The sequence below is a fragment of the Eschrichtius robustus genome, chromosome 5 (assembly GCF_028021215.1).
Source record: "Eschrichtius robustus isolate mEscRob2 chromosome 5, mEscRob2.pri, whole genome shotgun sequence".
Taxonomy (NCBI): Eukaryota; Metazoa; Chordata; class Mammalia; order Artiodactyla; family Eschrichtiidae; genus Eschrichtius; species Eschrichtius robustus.
In genome coordinates, this window is record NC_090828.1 from 138,265,619 (window position 1) to 138,284,856 (window position 19,238).

Consider the following 19,238-nt stretch of genomic DNA (forward strand, 5'->3'; position numbering starts at 1 on the left):
GAGAAAATGAAACCATCTTGCACTGTTGGTGGGAATGTAAATTGATACAGCCACTATGAAGAACAGTATGGATGTTCCTTAAAAAACTAAAATTAGAACTACCATATGACCCAGCAATCCCACTATGGGGCATATATCCTGAGAAAACCATAATTCAAAAAGAGTCATGTACCACAATGTTCATTGCAGCTCTGTTTACAATAGCCAGGACATGGAAGCAACGTAAGTGTCCATTGACAGAAGAATGGAGAAAGAAGATGTGGTACACATATAATGGAATATTACTCAGCCATAAAAAGAAATGAAATTGAGTTAATTGTACTGAGGTGGATGGACTTAAAGTCTGTCATACAGAGTGAAGTAAGTCAGAAAGAGAAGAACAAATACCGTATGCTACCACATATATATGGAATCTAAAAAAAAAAAAAATGGTCATGAAGATCCTAGGGGCAAGACAGGAATAAAGATGCAGACCCATTAGAGAATGGAGTTGAGGACACAGGAAGGGGGAATGATAAGTTGGGACAAGTGAGAGAGTGGCATGGACATATATAAACTACCAAATGTAAAATAGATAGGTAGTGGGAAGCAGGCACATAGCACAGGGAGATCAGCTCCCACCTAGAGGGGTGGGAGGGTGGGAGATGCAAGAGGGAAGAGATATGGGGATATATGTATGTGTATAGCTGATTCACTTTGTTATAAAGCAGAAACTAACACACCATTGTAAAGCCATTATACTACAATAAAGTCGTTTAAAAAATTTTTCAAACAATTTTTCACAGGAACTGTCCCATTTCACATTCCTCTAACAATTAATGGGTGCTCCTCTTTCTCTGCAGTCTCAGCAACATTTCGTATTGCCAGTTTTTAAAAAAATTTGCCATAATAATACATCAGTAGTAGTATCTCATCATGATTTTAGTTTTTTAGAAGTTTTCAATTTTGATGAATTATATTGTATCATTATTTTTCTCTTCTGGTGTGTGCTTTTGGGTCCTATTTATGAAAACTTGGACTGACACAAGGTCCTGAAGATTTTCTTTCTTTCTCTCTTTCTTTTTTTATCTCTCTCTCTCTTCCTTCTTTCCTTCCTCCTTCCTTCCTTCCTTCCTTCCTTCCTTCCTTCCTTCCTTCCTTCCTTCCTTCCTTCCTTCCTTTCTTTCTTTCTTTCTTTCTTTCTTTCTTTCTTTCTTTCTTTCTTTCTTTCTCTCTTTCTTTCTTTCTTTCTTTCCCTCTTCCTTCCTTTCTTCTTAATTATTTAACATCTTTAATGGTGTATAATTGCTTTACAATGGTGTGTTAGTTTCTGCTTTACAACAAAGTGAATCAGCTATACACATACATACATTCCCATATCTCTATGCTCTTGTATCTCCCTCCCAGATGATGGTCATTCTGACCGGTGTGAGGTGATACCTCATTGTGATTTTCTTTTTTTTTTAATAACTTTATTTATTTATTTATTTATTTATTTATTTATTTATTTATTTATTTATTTATTTATTTATGGCTGTGTTGGGTCTTCATTTCTGTGCGAGGGCTTTCTCCAGTTGTGGTGAGCGGGGGCCACTCTTCATCGCGATGCATGGGCCTCTCACTGTCGCGGCCTCTCCCGTTGCGGAGCACAGGCTCCAGACGCACAGGCTCAGTAGTTGTGGCTCACGGGCCCAGCCGCTCCGCGGCATGTGGGATTTTCCCAGACCAGGGTGCGAACCCGTGTCCCCTGCATTGGCAGGCAGAATCCCAACCACTGCGCCACCAGGGAAGCCCCCTTATTGTGATTTTGACTTGCATTTCTCTAATGATTAGTGATGTTGAGCATCCTTTCATGTGTTTGTTGGCAATCTGTATATCTTCTTTGGAGAAATGTCTTTTTAGGTCTTCTGCCCATTTTTGGATTGGGTTGTTTGTTTTTTTGATATTGAGCTGCATGAGCTGCTTGTATATTTTGGAGATTGATCCTTTGTCAGTTGCTTCATTTGCAAATATTTTTTTTCCATTCTGAGGGTTGTCTTTTCATCTTGTTTATGGTTTCCTTTGCTGTGCAAAAACTTTTAAGTTTCATTAGGTCCCATTTGTTTATTTTTGTTTTTATTTCCATTTCTCTAGAAGGTGGGTCAAAAAGGATCTTGCTGTGATTTATGTCATAGAGTGTTCTGCCTATGTTTCTCTCTAAGAGTTTTATAGTGTCTGGCCTTACATTTAGGTCTTTAATCCATTTAGCATTTATTTTTGTGCATGGTGTTAGGGAGGGTTCTAATTTCATTCTTTTATATGTAGCTGTCCAGTTTTCCCAGCACCACTTATTGAAGAGGTTGTGTTTTCTCCATTGTATATTCTTGCCTCCTTTATCAAAGATAAGATGACCATATATGTGTCGGCTTATCTCTGGGCTTTCTATTCTGATCCATTGATCTATATTTCTTTTTTTGTGCCAGTACCATACTGTCTTGATTACTGTAGCTTTGTAGTATAGTCTGAAGTCAGGGAGCCTGATTCCTCCAGCTCCGTTTTTCTTTCTCAAGATTGCTTTGACTACTTGGAGTCTTTTGTGTTTCCATACATAATGTGAAATATTTGTTGTAGTTCTGTGAAAAATGCCAGTGGTAGTTTGATAGGTATTGCATTGAATCTGTAGTTTGCTTTGGGTAGTGTAGTCCTTTTCACAATATTGATTCTCCCAATTCTAGAACATGGTATATCTCTCCATCTATTTGTATCATCTTTAATTTCTTTCATCAAGGTCTTATAGTTTTCTGCATACAGGTGTTTTGTTTCCTTAGGTACGTTTATTCCCAGGTATTTTATTCTTTTTGTTGCAATGGTAAATGGGAGTGTTTCCTTAATTTCATTTTTACATTTTTGATCATTAGTGTATAGGAATGCAAGAGATTTCTCTCCATTAATTTTGTATCTTTCCACTTTACCAGATGCATTGATTAGCTCTACTAGTTTTCTGGTAGCATCTTTAGGATTCTCTATGTATAGTATCATGTCATCTGCAAACAGTAACAACTTTACTTCTTCTTTTCTGATTTGGATTCCTTTTATTTCTTTTTCTTCTCTGATTACTGTGGCTAACACTTCCAAAACTATTTTGAATAATAGTGGTGAGAGTGGGCAACCTCGTCTTGTTCCTGATCTTAGTGGAAATATTTTCAGTTTTTCACCACTCAGGCTGATATTGGCTCTGGGTTTGTCATCTATGGCTTTTATTATGGTGACTCAAGTTCCCTCTATGCCTACTTTCTGGAGGTTTTTTAATCATCAATAAGTGTGGAATTTTGTTAAAAGCTTTTTTGGCACCTATTGAGATGATCATATGGTTTTTATTCTTCAATTTCTTAATATGGTTTATCACATTGATTGGTTTGCATATATTGAAGAATCCTTGCATTCCTGGGATAAATCCCACTTGATCATGGTGTATGATCCTTTTAACGTGCTGTTGGATTCTGTTTACTAGTATTTTCTTAAGGATTTTTGCGTCTATGTTCATCAGTGATATTGGCCTGTAGTTTTCTTTCTTTGTGACATCTTTGTCTGGTTTTGGTATCAGGGTGATGGTGGCCTTGTAGAATGAGTTTGGGATTGTTCCTCCCTCTGCTATGTTTTACAAGAGTTTGAGAAGGAGAGGTGTTAGCTGTCCTCTAAATGTTTGATAGAATTCGCCTGTGAAGCCATCTGGTCCTGGGCTTTTGTTTGTGGGAAGATTTTTAATCACAGTTTCAATTTCAGTGCTTGTGATTGGTCTGTTTATATTTTCTATTTCTTCCTGGTTCAGTCTTGGAAGGTTGTGCTTTTCTAAGAATATGTCCATTTCTTCCAGGTTGTCCATTTTATTGGTATATAGTTGTTTGTAGTAATCTCTCATGATCCTTTGTATTTCTGCAGTGCCAGTTGTTACTTCTCCTTTTTCATTTCTAATTCTATCGATTTCAGTCTTCTCCCTTTTTTTCTTGATGAGTCTGGCTAATGGTTTATCAATTTTGTTTATCTTCTCAAAGAACCAGCTTTTAGTTTTATTGAAATTTGCTATTGTTTCCTTCATTTCTTTTTCATTTATTTCTGATCTGATCTTTATGATTTCTTTCCTTCTGCTAACTTTGGGGTTTTTTTGTTGTTCTTTCTCTAATTGCTTTAGGTGTAAGTTTAGGTTGTTTATTTGAGATATTTCTTTTTTTTTTGAGATAGGATTGTATTGCTATAAACTTCCCTCTTAGAACTGCTTTTGCTGCATCGCAGAGGTTTTGGGTTGTCGTGTTTTCATTGTCATTTGTTTCTAGGTATTTTTTGATTTCCTCTTTGATTTCTTCAGTGATCACTTGGTTATTCAGTAGTGTATTGTTTAGCCTCTATGTGTTTGTATTTTTTACAGAACTTTTCCTGTAATTGATATCTAGTCTCATAGCATTGTGGTCGGAAAAGTTACTTGATACAATTTCAATTTTCTTAAATTTACCAAGGCTTGATTTGTGACCCAAGATATGATCTATCCTGGAGAATGTTCCATGAACATTTGAGAAGAATGTGTATTCTATTGTTTTTGAATGGAATGTCCTACAAATATCAGTTAAGTCCATCTTGTTTAATGTATCATTTAAAGCTTGTGTTTCCTTATTTATTTTCATTTTGGATGATCTGTCCATTGGTGAAAGTGGGGTGTTAAAGTCGGCTACTATGATTGTGTTACTGTTGATTTCCCCTTATGGGTATTAGTATTTGCCTTATGTATTGAGGTGCTCCTATGTTAGGTGTCTTAATATTTACAATTGTTATATCTCCTACTTGGATCGATTCCTTGATCATTATGTAGTGTTCTTCTTTGTCTCTTGTAATAGTCTTTGTTTTAAAACCTATTTTGTCTGTTATGAGAATTGCTCCTCCAGCTTTCTTTTGATTTCCATTTGCATATAATAGCTTTTTCCATCCCCTCACTTTCAGTCTGTTTGTGTCCCTAGGTATGAAGTTGGTCTCTAGTAAACAGCATCTATAGGGTCTTGTTTTTGTTTCCATTCAGCCAGTCTATGTCTCTTGGTTGGAGTATTTAATCCATTTACATTTAAGGTAATTATCGATATGTATATTCCTATTACCATTTTCTTAATTGTTTTGGGTTTGTTATTGTCAGTCTTTTCCTTCTCTTGTGATTCCTGCCTACAGAAATTCCTTTAACATTTGTTATAAAGCTAGTTTGGGGTGCTGAATTCTCTTAGCTTTTGCTTGTCTGTAAATTTTTTAAATACTCTTTCAAATCTGTATGAGATCCTTGCTGGGTAGAGTAATCTTGGTTGCAGGTTTTTCACTTTCATCACTTTAATTATGTCCTGCCACTCCCTTCTGGCTTGCAGAGTTTCTGCTAAAGATCACCTATTAACTTTATGGGGATTCCCTTGTATGTTATTTGTGGTTTTTCCCTTGCTGCTTTTAATAATTTTTCCTTGCATTTAATTTTTGACAGTTTGATTAATATGGTCTTTGCATGTTTCTCCTTGGATTTATCCTCTATGGACTCTCTGTGGTTCCTGGACTTGATTAACTATTCCCTTTCCCATATTAGGGAAGTTTTCAACTCTAATCTCTTGAAATATTTTCTCAGTCCCTTTCTTTTGCTCTTCTTATGAGACCCCTATAATTCGAATGCTGGTGCATTTAATGTTATTCCAGAGGTCTCTGAGACTGTCCTCCATTCTTTTCATTCTTTTTTCTTTATTCTACTCTGCAGTAGTTATTTCCACTATTTTATCTTCCAGGTCACTTATCCGTTCTGCCTCAGTTATTCTGGCATTGATTCCATCTAGAGAATTTTTAATATCCTTTATTGTGTTGTTCATCATTGTTTGTTTGCTCTTTACTTCTTCTAGGTCCTTGTTAAACGTTTCTTATATTTTCTCCATACTATTTCCAAGATTTTGGATCATTTTTACTATCATTACTCTGAAATCTTTTTCAGGTAGACTGCCTATTTCCTCTACATTTGTTAGGTCTGGTGAGTTTTTACCTTGCTCCTTCATCTGCTGGTTTTTTCTCTGTCTTTTCATTTTGCTTAACTTACTGTGTTTTGTGTCTCCTTTTTGCAGGCCACTGATTCGTACTTCCCGTTTTTTTTGGTGTCTCTCTCCAGTGGCTACGGTTGTTTCAGTGCATTGGGTAGACTTACTGGTGGAGGGCTCTAGTGCCTGTGTTCTGGTTTATGAGTCTGGATCTTGTCTTTCTGGTGGGCAGGTCCACGTCTGGTGGTATGTTTTGGGGTGTCTGTGACCTTATTATGATTTTAGGCAGCCTCTCTGCTAATGGGTGGCATTGTGTTCCTGTCTTGCTAGTTGTTTGGCATAGGATGTCCAGCCCTGTACTTTGCTGGTCGTTGAGTGGAGCTGCTTCTTCACGATGAGATGGAGATCTCTGGGAGATTTTTGCTGTTTGATATTACGTGGAGCTGGAGGTCTCTGTTGCACCAATGTTTTAAACTAAGCTCTCCCACCTTAGAGGCACTGCCCTGAGGCCCGGCTGGAGCACCAAGACCTTGTCATCCACACGGCTCAGAATAAAAGGGAGCAAAATAGAAAGAAAGAAAGAGAAAAATAAAATAAAATAAAATAAAGTAAAATGTAAAGTTATTAAAATAAAAATAATCATTAAAAAAATTTTAAAGTAATAAAAAAAAGGAAAGAAGAGAGCAACCAAACCAAAAAACAAATCCACCAATGATAACAAGCACTAAAATCTATAAAAAAGTAAACAAAACAAAAAAAACAACGGACAGACAGAACCCTAGGACAAATGGTAAAAGCAAAACTATACAGACAATGTCACACACAGAAGCATACACATACACACTCACAAAAAGAGGAAAAGGGAATAAATATATATATATAGTTGCTCCCTAAGTCCACTGCCTCAATTTTGTGTGATTCGTTTGTCTCTTCAGGTATTCCACAGATGCAGGGTATATCAAGTTAATTGTGGAGATTTAATCCACTGTTCCTGAGGCTGCTGGGAGATTTCCCTTTCTCTTCTCTGTTCGCACAGCTCCTGGGGTTCAGCTTTGGATTTGGCCCCACCTCTGCGTGTAGGTTGCTGAGGGCGTCTATTCTTCTCTCAGACAGGACAGGGTTATAGGAGCAGCTGATTCGGGGGCTCTGGCTCACTCAGGCTGTGGGGAGGGAGGGGCACGGAATGTGGGGTGAGCCTGTGGCAGCAGAAGCCATTGTGACATTGCAACAGCCTGAGTCACGCCGTGTGTTCTCCCAGGGAAGTTGTCTCTGCATCATGGGACCCTGGCAGTGGCAGTCTGCACATGCCCCCAGGAGGGGATGTGTGGATAGTGACCTATGCTTGCACACAGGCTTCTTGGTGGTTGCAGCAGCCTTAGCGTTTCATGCCTGTCTCTGTGGTCTGTACTGATAGCCGTGGCTCATGCCCGTCTCTGGAGCTCGTTTAGGTTGCACTCTTAATCCCCTCTCCTGGTGCACCAAGAAACAAAGAGGCAAGAAAACGTCTCTTGCCTCTTTGTCAGTTCCAGACCTTTTCCTGGATTCCCTCACAGCTAGCTGTGTCACAGTAGCCCCCTTCAGGCTGCGTTCAGGCAGCCAACCCTAGTCCTCTCCCTGGGATCCGACCTCCAAAGCCCGAGCCTCAGCTCCCAACACCCACCTGTCCCGGTGGTGAGCAGACAAGCCTCTCGGGCTGGTGAGTGCTGCCCAGCACTGATCCTCTGTGTGGGAATCTCTCTGCTTTGCTCTCCGCACCCCTGTTGCTATGCTCTCCTGTGTGGCTCCAAAACTTCCCCCCTCCACCAGCCCTAGTCTCCTCCCGCAAAGGGCTTCCTAGTGTGCTGAAACCTTTCATCCATCACGGCTCCCTCCCACTGTTGCAGGTCCCGTCCCTATTCTTTTGTCTCTTTTTTCTCTTTTGGCCTACCCAGGTACGTGGGGAATTTCTTACCTTTTGGGAAGTCTGAGGTCCTCCATCAGCATTCAGTAGGTGTTCTGTAGGGTTTGTTCCACAGGTAGATTTATTTCTGATGTATTTGTCAGGAGGAAGGTGATCTCTACCGTCTTACACCACCGCCGTCGTGAAGCTCCTCCTCTTTCTTTTTTTTCACTCACTGAAGTATAGTTGACTCACAATATTATATTAGTTTCAGGTATACAACATAGTGATTTGATATTTTTAGTAATTACACATCAGACAAAGTTATTATAAAATATTGACTATATTTGTTGTGCACCATTACATTCTCTGTGATTTAGTTATTTTATAACTGGTAAGTTATACCTTTTAATATCCTGCATTTATTTTGTTCCTCCCCTGACTCCTCTCCCCTCTAATAACCAATTGTGGGTTTTTTTGTACCTTTATATAGTCTCTGTTTGTTATATTTGTTAATTTGTTTTATTTTTAATGTTTCCATATGTAAGTAAAAGCATACAGTATTTGTCTTTCTCTGTCTGACTTATTTCACTAAGTATAATACCCACTAGGTCCATCCATGTTATTGCGAATGGCAACAGCCTATTATTTTTTATGGCTGAGTAATATTCAATATATACATACCACATCTTTATCCATTCATCTGTTGATGGGCCTTTAAGTTGCTTCCATATCTTGGCTATTTTAAATAATGCTGCAATGAGCAGTGGGGTGCATGCAACTCTTGAATTAATGTTTTCATTTTCTTTCTCCTTTTTGAATCCATAGATTGCTTTGAGTAGCATGAAAATTTTAACCATATTAATTCTTCCAATCCATGAACATGAAATATCTTTCTGTTTATTTGTACTACTTTCTATTTCTTTCATCAATTTCTTATAGTTTTCCTAGTATAGGTCCTTCACCTCCTTTGTTAAATTTATTTCTAAGTATTTTATTCTTTTTGTTGCAACTCTAAATGGGATTGTTTTCTTGGTTTCTCTTTCTGATAGATCATTATTACTGTATAGAAATCAACAGATTTATGTATATTAATTTTTGTATCCTATAGCTTTACTGAATTCATTTATTAGTGCTAAGAGTTTGGGGTGGAATCTTTAGGGTTTTCTATATATAGTATCATGTATTCTGCAAATAGTGGCAGTTTTACTACTTCCTTTCCAATTTGGAGGTCTTTTATTTCTTTTTCTTACCTGATTGCTGTGGCTAGGACTTCAAATATTATAATAAATATAAGTGGTAAAAGTGGGCATCCTTGTCTTGTTCCTGATCTTAGAAGAGAAACACTCAGCTTTTCACCATTATGTGTGGTGTTGGCTGTGCATTTGTCATAAATGGCCATTATTACATTGAAATATGTTCCCTGTATACACACTTTGATGAGAGTTTTTATCATGAATTGATGTTGAATTTTGTCAAATGCTTTTTCTCCTTCTATTGAAATGAATTTTGTTTTCAAATATTTTCTTGAGTACTTTTGTATCTGTGTTCATCAGTGATATTGGTCTATAATTTTCTTTTTTTGTAGTGTCTTCATCTGGTTTTGGTATCAGGGTTATGCTGGCCTTGAGAATGAGTTTGAAAGTGTTCCTTTTCAATTTTTTGGAATAGTTTGAGAAGTTTAAGTATTAATTCTTCTTTTCATGTTTGGTAGAATTTCCCAGTGAAGCTATCTGGTCCTGGACTTTTGTTTATTCTGAAGATTTTCTCTGACATTTTCTCCTGGAAGTTTAATAGTTATAGCTTTCAATTTTTATATAAGAGCCTTAAAAATTAAATACTCTATATGCTATGAGGTAGTGTAAAAGTTTAGCTTTTTAATCTCATATGGATATCCTATAGTCCAAGCACAATTTTTCTGAAAAGGCTATTTCTTTCCACTGAATTGCCTTAAAACTTTTGTTGTGAAGTCAGTCATGATCCAGTGAGCTATGTCTATCAATACACAAAAGTAACACTATCATTATTATGTAGTTTATAGTAAGTCTTGAGATCAAGTAGTATAGTGTTATTGAGATGCAATTTTGAATACATATGTTGAGTATAGACCTTCTTGAGAGTTTGACAACTTTAGGGAAATAGCATTCAGTCTTTCATCATTAAGTATTATGTTAGCTAAAGGTTTTCTAAGATACCCTTCATCAAGTTGTAAAGTTCCTTTCTATTCTGAGTAGTCTGACAGTTTTTATCATGCGTTATTGTTGGTATTGAATATATATATGGTATTGCATCTGTTGAGGTGTGGATTTTCTTTTTATTCTGTTGATATGGTGAATTACAATGATTGATTTTCAAATGTTAAACCAACCTTGCATTCCTTGAACAAACCCAAGTTTCTCATGATGTATCATGAAATAAATTTGCGAATCTTTCAGAGAATTTTTGTATGTATGCTTATAAGAGATATTAGTATTTTTGTCTTCAAATGTTTTTGCTCTTGATATCAGAGTAATAAAGTCCTCATAAAATAAATTTGCAAGAATTTTCTCCTTTCCTATTTTTCAAAGAGATATTTTGTAGAAGTGATATTATTCCTTCCTTAAGTGTTTGGTATAATTCTTCAGTGAAGTCATCTGAGCCTGTAGTTTTCTTTGTGGAAATCATTTTCATTACATATTTCTATTTAAAATATTTCTATCAGATTTTTTGTTTCATATTTCTGTAAGTAATATTTTTCAAGGAATGTGACCCCTTCATCTGTATTGTCAAATTTGTTGACATAAAGTTATTAATAATATCTACCTGATATTCCTTTAATACCTGAGGAATATATTGTGATATCCTTTTTTATTGTTGCTCCTGATATGGTATTTTTTGTCTTCTTTTATTTCTTCCTGGAACAGTCTAGCTATAAGTCTAACAATTTTATTTATATTTTAAAAGAAACACTTTTTAGTGTTATTGATTTTTTTAATTGAAATATAGTTGATTTACAGTGTGTTAGTTTCTGGTGTACAGCACAATGATTCATATATATATATTCTTTTTCATATTATTTTCTGCTGTGGTTTATTGATATTTTTCTCATGATTTTTCTGTTTTGTAATTGAATTCTACTTTTGTTTTTATTATTCCTTTCCTGTACTTTGTGTTTAATTTGCTATTTTTCTATTTTATCAAGATAGAAGTTTAAGTCATTGACTTTATATATTTCTTCACATCTCACAAAAGCATTTAAAACTAGATATTCCCTAATAAGGCCTCATTTGTCTGAATTTTAATTGTGATGTGTTGTTTTTAATTTTTATTCAGTTGGAAATACCTTTTAATTTCTCTTGTAATTTCTTTTTTGTTTCTTGAATTTTTAGAAATGTGGTGTTCAATTTCTAAATATTTGAGAATTTTACACATATATTTCTGTTTGATTTTTACTTTCATGGTGTTATGGTCAGAGAATATTCACTCTATGATTTTCTTTTTTCACTTATTTGAGACTCATTTTAAACCCCATGGTATGATCTATTTTGATGAATGTTTTAGTTACAAAAGGAATTCAGTTATTATCTAAAAGAATCTGAACTCTGCTGTTTGAAGGACATTCTATAAATGTCAAGTAGGCCAGTTTGGTAGATACTGTTATTCAAGTTTTCTTTCTCCTACCATCTTTCTATCTACTTGTACTAATTTCTGAAAATGTAGTGTTAACGTGTCCTAACGTAATGTTCTATGTCTACTTAAAGTTGTAGCAGTTTTTGCTTCATATGTTTCTACACTTTGTCATTTAGTGCCTGCACATTATGAAATGGTTTGTCTTCTTGATGAATTGACCATTTTATCATAAAATCTTCCTTTTTTTCCCCAGTAATATTCTTTGTTTAGAAGTCTACTTTGTTTTTATATTATAGTTCCTATGATTAGTCTTTGCCTAGTATATCTGTTTGCATTATTTTGTTTAGTCTATATTTTATATTTAAAATATATTATTTTATACTGCATATAGTTGATATTGTCTCTGCCATTTAATTGGGATATTTTGACAATTTTCATTCAATATTATCAATACAATCTTGGTATTTGTTTTCTATATCTGCTTTTTGCTCATTTCTTGCTCTTTTTCTTCCTGTTTTATATTGAGTATGCTTTAATTTTCCTTCTTATCTATTTAAATTAGTGACTTATTAACTGAATCACTGTTTATTCATTATGTAGTTGCTCAAGGGTTTATAATATGCGTCTTTAATTTACCAAAATCTTCCTTCTAGTAATATACTTGTTTATTTTATACCCCTTCTTCCAAACTTTTTGTGTTATTGTTAGATATTTTACTTCTACATATAAGTCTCACAAAATGTTGCCATTATTTTTGCTTTAAGCCACCAATTATGTTTTAAAAATAAAACTTAGGAAAAACTTTTTTAATATTTATATATTTTATACTTAACATACATTTGGCTGTGTTTATATACACATTTAGAATTTTCACACTCTGTTCCTTGTTAAGATTCGAATTTCTCTTTAGTATCATTTTTTTTTCAGTCTGAAATATCCTTTAATGTACTTAAAGTGCAAGTCTGCTACCTACCAATTCTATCAGTGTTCTGTTTCTTTGAAAAAATTTTTTTGTTTTGTCTTCATTTTTAAGCATAATTTTTGCTGTAAAGAAAATTCCAGGTCAACATTTTTAAAGTGGTACTATAAATATGTAAGTATATTGTCCCTGGTCTTGCATTTGTTTCTGAAAGAAGGTTTTGTCATTCTTATTTTGTCCCCATATATGTAATGTCCATTTCTTCTCTGGATGTTTTAAGAATTTCTATTCAGCACTGGTTTTCAGCAATTTTAGTTTGAGGTGATTTTGTGTGGTTTTCTTTGTATTTATCCCACTTGGGTTTTGTTATCTTCTTGGATTTATGGGCTTATAATTTGTATCAAATTTGGAAACTTTTTGGCTTTTATCTATTGAGGGATTTTTTTCTCCCCCCTTCCTTCTGGAACTCTAATTACACATCTGTTGAAACTTGAAACTATCCCAGAGTCACTAAATCTTTACATATTTTTAAGTCTTTTTTTCCTTTGTGTGCTTCAGTTGAATAGTTTCTATTTTAATGTTTTAACTTTCCTAATCTTTTCTTATGTAGTGTCTAGTCTTGTATTAAGCCCATTTGTTAAACTTTATACTTCATATATTGTAATTTTTTTTCATCCCTGGAAGTTTCATTTGATTCCTTTTTACATTTTTAATCTCTTTCTCATTATGTTTTATGTTTTACTTTAAACAATCATATTTATAATGGATGTTTTAAGGTCCCTGTTTTCTAATTCCATCACCTTTGTAATTTGAGTCTGTGAATACACTGATTTTTCTTCTGGTTATAGATGGCATTTTTCTCTTCATTTTATGTCTAGTAATTGTTTTGTTGGATGTTGAACATTGTGATTGTTATATTGTTGAGCATCTGGATTTTTGGGGTCATTTTTTAAAGTTTATTGATTTAAGTTTTGGCTGACTATTAATTTACTTGAGGATCAGTTTGTTCTACAACAAACTTGATGTTGAGGTTTGTGTTGAGGTTTGTTTTAAGGTTTGTCAGGTCACATATAGAGTAGTTTCTATTACAGGTATAGTTTATTTTTACTGCTAAGATGTGGTTCTTCTGGGGTTTTGACAGACTGTCCTGGGTTTTTTTTACAAGGTAACTCCACTTTGGCTCTTTGGAATTTAAAGCCTCCCTATATTGTGTGAGTTCCAGGAACTATTCAGCCTTCATCACCCTGGCAGTTCTTTGCCTGGCCTGATAGCATTTTATCCAAGCCAGGCGTAGCTTAGTATTCAACAACAAACTCAAGGGGACCACTCTCCATTACCTTCCCCTATAATTTTCAGCCACCTCCACATTAAAATTCCATTTATTTCCAAAGTGAGACTCCAGTGTTCTGCTTGGGGTGCCCTCTCTGTGCTATTATCTGGAAAGTATCTCTGGCAGAAAACTGGGGAAACTAGAGGTGTCACTTCATTTTTTCCTTTATCTTAGTGATCGTATTTTTGTGTTGTTTGTTCAGTGATTAAAAACATTTTTGTTTATATGTTTCCAGTTTACTAATTGGCCAGTAGAGTGGAATGGTGGAAGGAGAAGCCCAAATACATTGCTCTTTACAGTACTGCTCTCAAGACAACCCTAAATTCCAGCCCTGAGTTTACCTGTATTAGGTATGTCTTTGGAATTATTTAAAATACTTGACTCTCAGGCTTCCCTGGTGGCGCAGTGGTTGAGAATCTGCCCGCCAATGCAGGGGACACGGGTTTGAGCCCTGGTCTGGGAAGATCCCACATGCCGCGGAGCAACTAGGCCCATGAGCCACAATTACTGAGCCTGCGCGTCTGGAGCCTGTGCTCCGCAACAAGAGAGGCCGCGATAGTGAGAGGCCCGCGCACCGCGATGAAGAGTGGCCCCCTCTTGCCACAACTAGAGAATGCCCTCGCACAGAAATGAAGACCCAACACAGCCATAAATAAATAAATAAATTAAAAAAAAAAGAAAAAAAAATACTTGAATCTCAGTTTCTTCATATATAGACTATAAGCAATAATACAAATGATGATTAATTTATAGACATATAACAGTGTTGTTGATAGGAATATATTAAAATACTTTAGAAAAATATGGTTAAGACTGCCTAGCCCAGTACCTGGAATAAACATAGTCTATCAAAAATTATCTGTTTATCTACCACATAACACTTGCTGTCATCTAGGATTATTACTTAGATGTGATGAATTACATCTATTTCCCTGTTTCTGTAGATTGTTAAAGCAAGAGTTGAGAGCTTATTATACAAAGTGTATTTTTTCTGTCATGTACAATGCATATTTCTTAACATTGACAGGCATCCCCCTCCTCCTTCCATTGGTGATATATTTTTAAATCATATTCATGAAGTGGCTTTATGGCCAAACACATTTCTTTCTTTCTCCCTCCTTAGGTTACTATTCCAGTCATGGCCATTTGAGAAGTTCTCATTCAAAGATTTATTCAGCTCAGCTGGATAAATTTGGGGTACCAAAATACAAAGTAACTATTCCAAATCCTGTCAGTTAAAGAAGAAGAGATTTATTCATTTAGGCCAAAAGGTTCTTTTACCACAGAGACTATCTGTGTGAGCAATGCGCAGGCAGCCTCACCTTCTTGGTAAGCTCTCCAGACTCCTTAGACCCTTCAAACTGTCACACAGGCACCAGTCCTTCTGGTGTCAGACCATCGAAAGATAGGCTCAGGGGCCTTGGAATCCAACACACACCATTCCTGCACATAGAACTTGGAAAGAAGGTTTCTTACAAGTGAAGAGGAGCCTTCTACAAAATGGAGAGCAGTACATCAAAGGCCTTGGCCCTCATTACCAGTGGATGTTCTGTCTATGGTGGTGTGGCTGCTCCTTTCAGTCGTGAGCCCAGCAAGAGAGGCTGTTGTGATGAGTTGTTTTTCTGTGCTTGGGCAATGTGTAATGTCTGAGACTGGCTTCCCTCGAAATGTGGTCAGCTCGTAAGCAGGCCAAGAAAAGTATTAGGTGGTGTCAGGGGTAGATGTTGAACTACGAAGACAAAAGGTGAAGAAATCCCTGCTCATTCTATCTCCCTGACAACATTCTCAAGGCTCCTTCTAAAGTGATAACTTTTAATGGGCCTGAAAGAAGGGTACAAGCCCACCAGGATAGATAACTCAAATCTGGTGTGTTCTCGGGGACAGACTGGGGTTATTTATTGTGTTGGAGACTATATTTGGCAAACCTATTGCACTTCTATGCATTCCAAGTATGGAAGAACAAAGTTACACAGAAGTCTGGTTGTTTGGTACAGATATAAATAAAAATTGCAAGGGACACATTTTAAGTAAGTTGGCAAAAATATTCTAAACATGGAAACAGAGCCTCTGTTTACAGGGGCACACTTTTTAAGATAAAGGAAGCAGTTACACATTTTGTGTACAGTGGTGGGAAAGAGGTGGCACTGAAACAGACCTGTGTTGACCACAGAGGAATGACCCTGTTTATACTCCAGAGATCACAGGGGACATCAGGGAATAAAGTTAACCAGTTGGGCCTCAGGTGAGCAGGAGAGCCCACGTTCCTTGTGAAGGTAGAAACTCCCAAAACTCCAACTCAGTTCAACAGCCCTGCCATTTTATTTAAGAAAAGCTGGAGCTTCCATTTTTGATGTGAAATATCCCATTTTCTAAATGATGGAAACTGCTTTTAAAAAATATGGAGGAATAATATAAATGTGGAAAGTACATATATAATTAGTAAATGTAAAAAGAAACAAACTTAAAATACCAGTGTTACCAGAAGCCAGTCAAGAAACAGAAAATTGTCAGTTCCACAGAAACTCCACTGTCCGTCCTTCCACTCATGACCCTTTCACACAGTATAGAGTTTCCTGGAAAATACATGTTTTAATTAAAGAAGGAAAAGAGAAAGGAGGAAGATGAGGAAGAGAAGGGGAAGGAGGAGGAAAAGGAGAGAAAGGAAGAGGAAGAGGAAGAAGCAGAGAAGAGATGAAGGTGAGGAGAAGCCATGTTAGGAACACAGCTTACTTCCCAGCCTCAGTTGTCAATCTCTGACTTGCTTTTCATTCCAACACTCTTCCTGAGTTTCTAATGGAACCTGGGAGTTTGAGGCAAGACCCAGGGCTTTGCATGTTCTTTCATTTTTCAGGTCTATTCTGGACCAGAGTCTCTTAAGCAGGTAAGCAAGAAAGGGCACTGAGCACATCCAGTATGTTGGGCTCATCTGAGAGAGTAATTTAATTGAACCTACAAATACCAAGCACTTTTCAGAGTAAAATTAATCCCATTTGTAGTCACTGGAGAAGATGATCAAATATGTGTGTGATGAAGTGATTGTGCTCGGATGGACTGTTATTAAGCCAAGATAAGTGATGTGATTCGGTGCTGAAGCTGGAGTGCAGAGCTGTGTTTGGGCCACTACATTTAAAGCCTGTTAAAGATTCTCTGTGACTCGCATCTTCTTGTAGTATAAAAAGACTCTTTTTGTGCTTCCCAAATATCTTTGCCTTAAATTATACTTCTGTGACTTCCTTTAGTTTCCATTTACCTTATGTTTTAGTGCCCAATTTTATGTTTAACAATTCCATGATATTGTTTTAATCATGCCTCTTGTAAGATGCATGGTATTGGATTTTCAGTTTTGCTATAGCAATCTGAGAATCTGTTTTTGATTCAGAGAGTTAGATTCCTTTATGTTTACTATGAAAACTAAAAGGTCTGGACTTTTGTCAACTGTTTTATATGTTTTGATGAATAAATAATGGCATTTTTGTCATTATTTCCTTCTGAGATTTGAAGTAGATTTGTCTTGTTTTCAGTATTAGTGATGATTATCATCAGTATTAGTGATGATTATCATCAAGTTTTCAAAAATATTTTTGATTACAATTCTATACTTATCAAAGATAGAAATCAAATGATATATTTTGAGTCTCCCAATGTAAGACAGGATATTTAGTAGAGTTTTAGTCCCCGAGATATCTCTGTACTTTGAAGTCTTCATTAATATAACGTAAGACGTTAGTCTCAAAATGCTACTATTAATTTTTTTTACATTAGATGTCTGCTTTGCCAAGAATAATGTTCTTCATTGGCGTTGCATAGCATAGCAGCGACATTCACCCTGATGATTCAGAATAATTGTTTACTCATTTATCACTTCATCAGTTGCAGTTGGTCTCCAGATAACTTTTTTCAGGAAGAGACTTGGGTAGTATCATTTGAACTCCTGCATATCTGAGAATGCCTTTCATATGAAAACTAACCAGACTAGTACAGCCTTTCGCTCCTGGAACCAGCACAAGACCCCGTGCCAGTGTCCCCTTTTTTTCCAGCCTTTGTTGAACAAGGAAGGTAGTGCCAGCCTCAGTCTGGTTCCCTTTTAGGTTGTCCGTTTCCCTCTTTCTGCCTGAGTGACTAAAGTGTTTTTCCTTTATTTTTCCTAAACATCTTTAATACAAATATGTTTTCAGATATGTTCAGGGTCTAAAATTAAAATGATCTTTTCAATTTTCATGCTCAGACTCTTTGCCATTTTGGAAAAAGGATACTGCTCTGGTTACCTTGATTGCTTTTGGGAGGACTCCTGACTGTTGGGTCACATTTATGTCCTTTGCCCTACTTGACTTTCATCTTCCCCCTCATCATTTCTATGCATTTGTCCCTTAGCTCTTCCTTGTGCAAAAGCTACTCAGGTATGTATTCTACATCATTGAGTTGTCCCAAGTGCTAAGTTTGCTTTATACTCCCTCGAAGGTATATTCTGTGATAACACATATTCATTGCTTTGCAGTCCTAAGGATTCTACCCACCTTCCCTTTCATCTCATCTTGTGGTCCTAAAAAGGTCAACCTGTTTCCCTTAAGGACATTTTGTTCAGATTCTTCCACCCTATTGAAAAGCTGAACATTTTTCTAAAATGCACTAGTTTATATTTTCCCCATATCCCTTGTTTTGCCACTTTAGGAACAGCACTGTTTTGGTAATTTATCAATTCTTAAATGAGAAGAGATCTATTTGGTTCAACAGCGAAGCTATGTGGCTTGTCCATCCGTTCTCTTGTTTATTTGGATGCTCCCAAATCCCCATCAACTCTGAAGTCAAGGACTGTGCTTGTGTGCGCTGCTCCTGGCTCAGTCCCGGATGTCTTGGTAAAGGCCCTGTGCTTGAGAGAATCTTCTCCTGGCCTCATCATGGCCTTGGTTTTCTGGACCAAGAGAGGACATGAAGAGGTACAGGCCCAGCACACAGACACATCAGAGTTCCCAGTTTGTATTTAACTTGATACCCTTCTCTCAGGAAGCTGTGCACCATGGCTGGTCACATCCTATGTCTTGGTGAATGCGATGAGGTATAACTGGCAGTGAGCAGAGTGAACGGAGTGATGAGGATTGTGCCATCCTTTGTGTGATGTAAAATGCAACACTTGGTCAGCAAAGGGACATCTGCTCAGTCTGCCATACACACAAGTCCTGCACCTCCGAGCCGAGTGTCAGGAGTAGCCTTTTCCCTGCTGCAGACAGTGAGCTACTTGTCCCTCAGTGAGGTGACACTTGGCTCAGCTTCATGGGTCTTGAGGGAGATCACTCACAGGTTGGCAATACTTCATTTTCAGTATTGTTGTGAGTCATTGTTTCCTGGATCTCTGTGCTCCTCCAACTTGTGAATATAAAATTAATATCCAACTCGTGATACTGTTGATGCCCTCCACTGATGTGGAATTGGCTTTCCCCATGGCTAAACTTGGAACACACCTCTTTCCAGATAAAGCAGAGGAAAAGCAAGAAGCCCTCCGTACTTTGA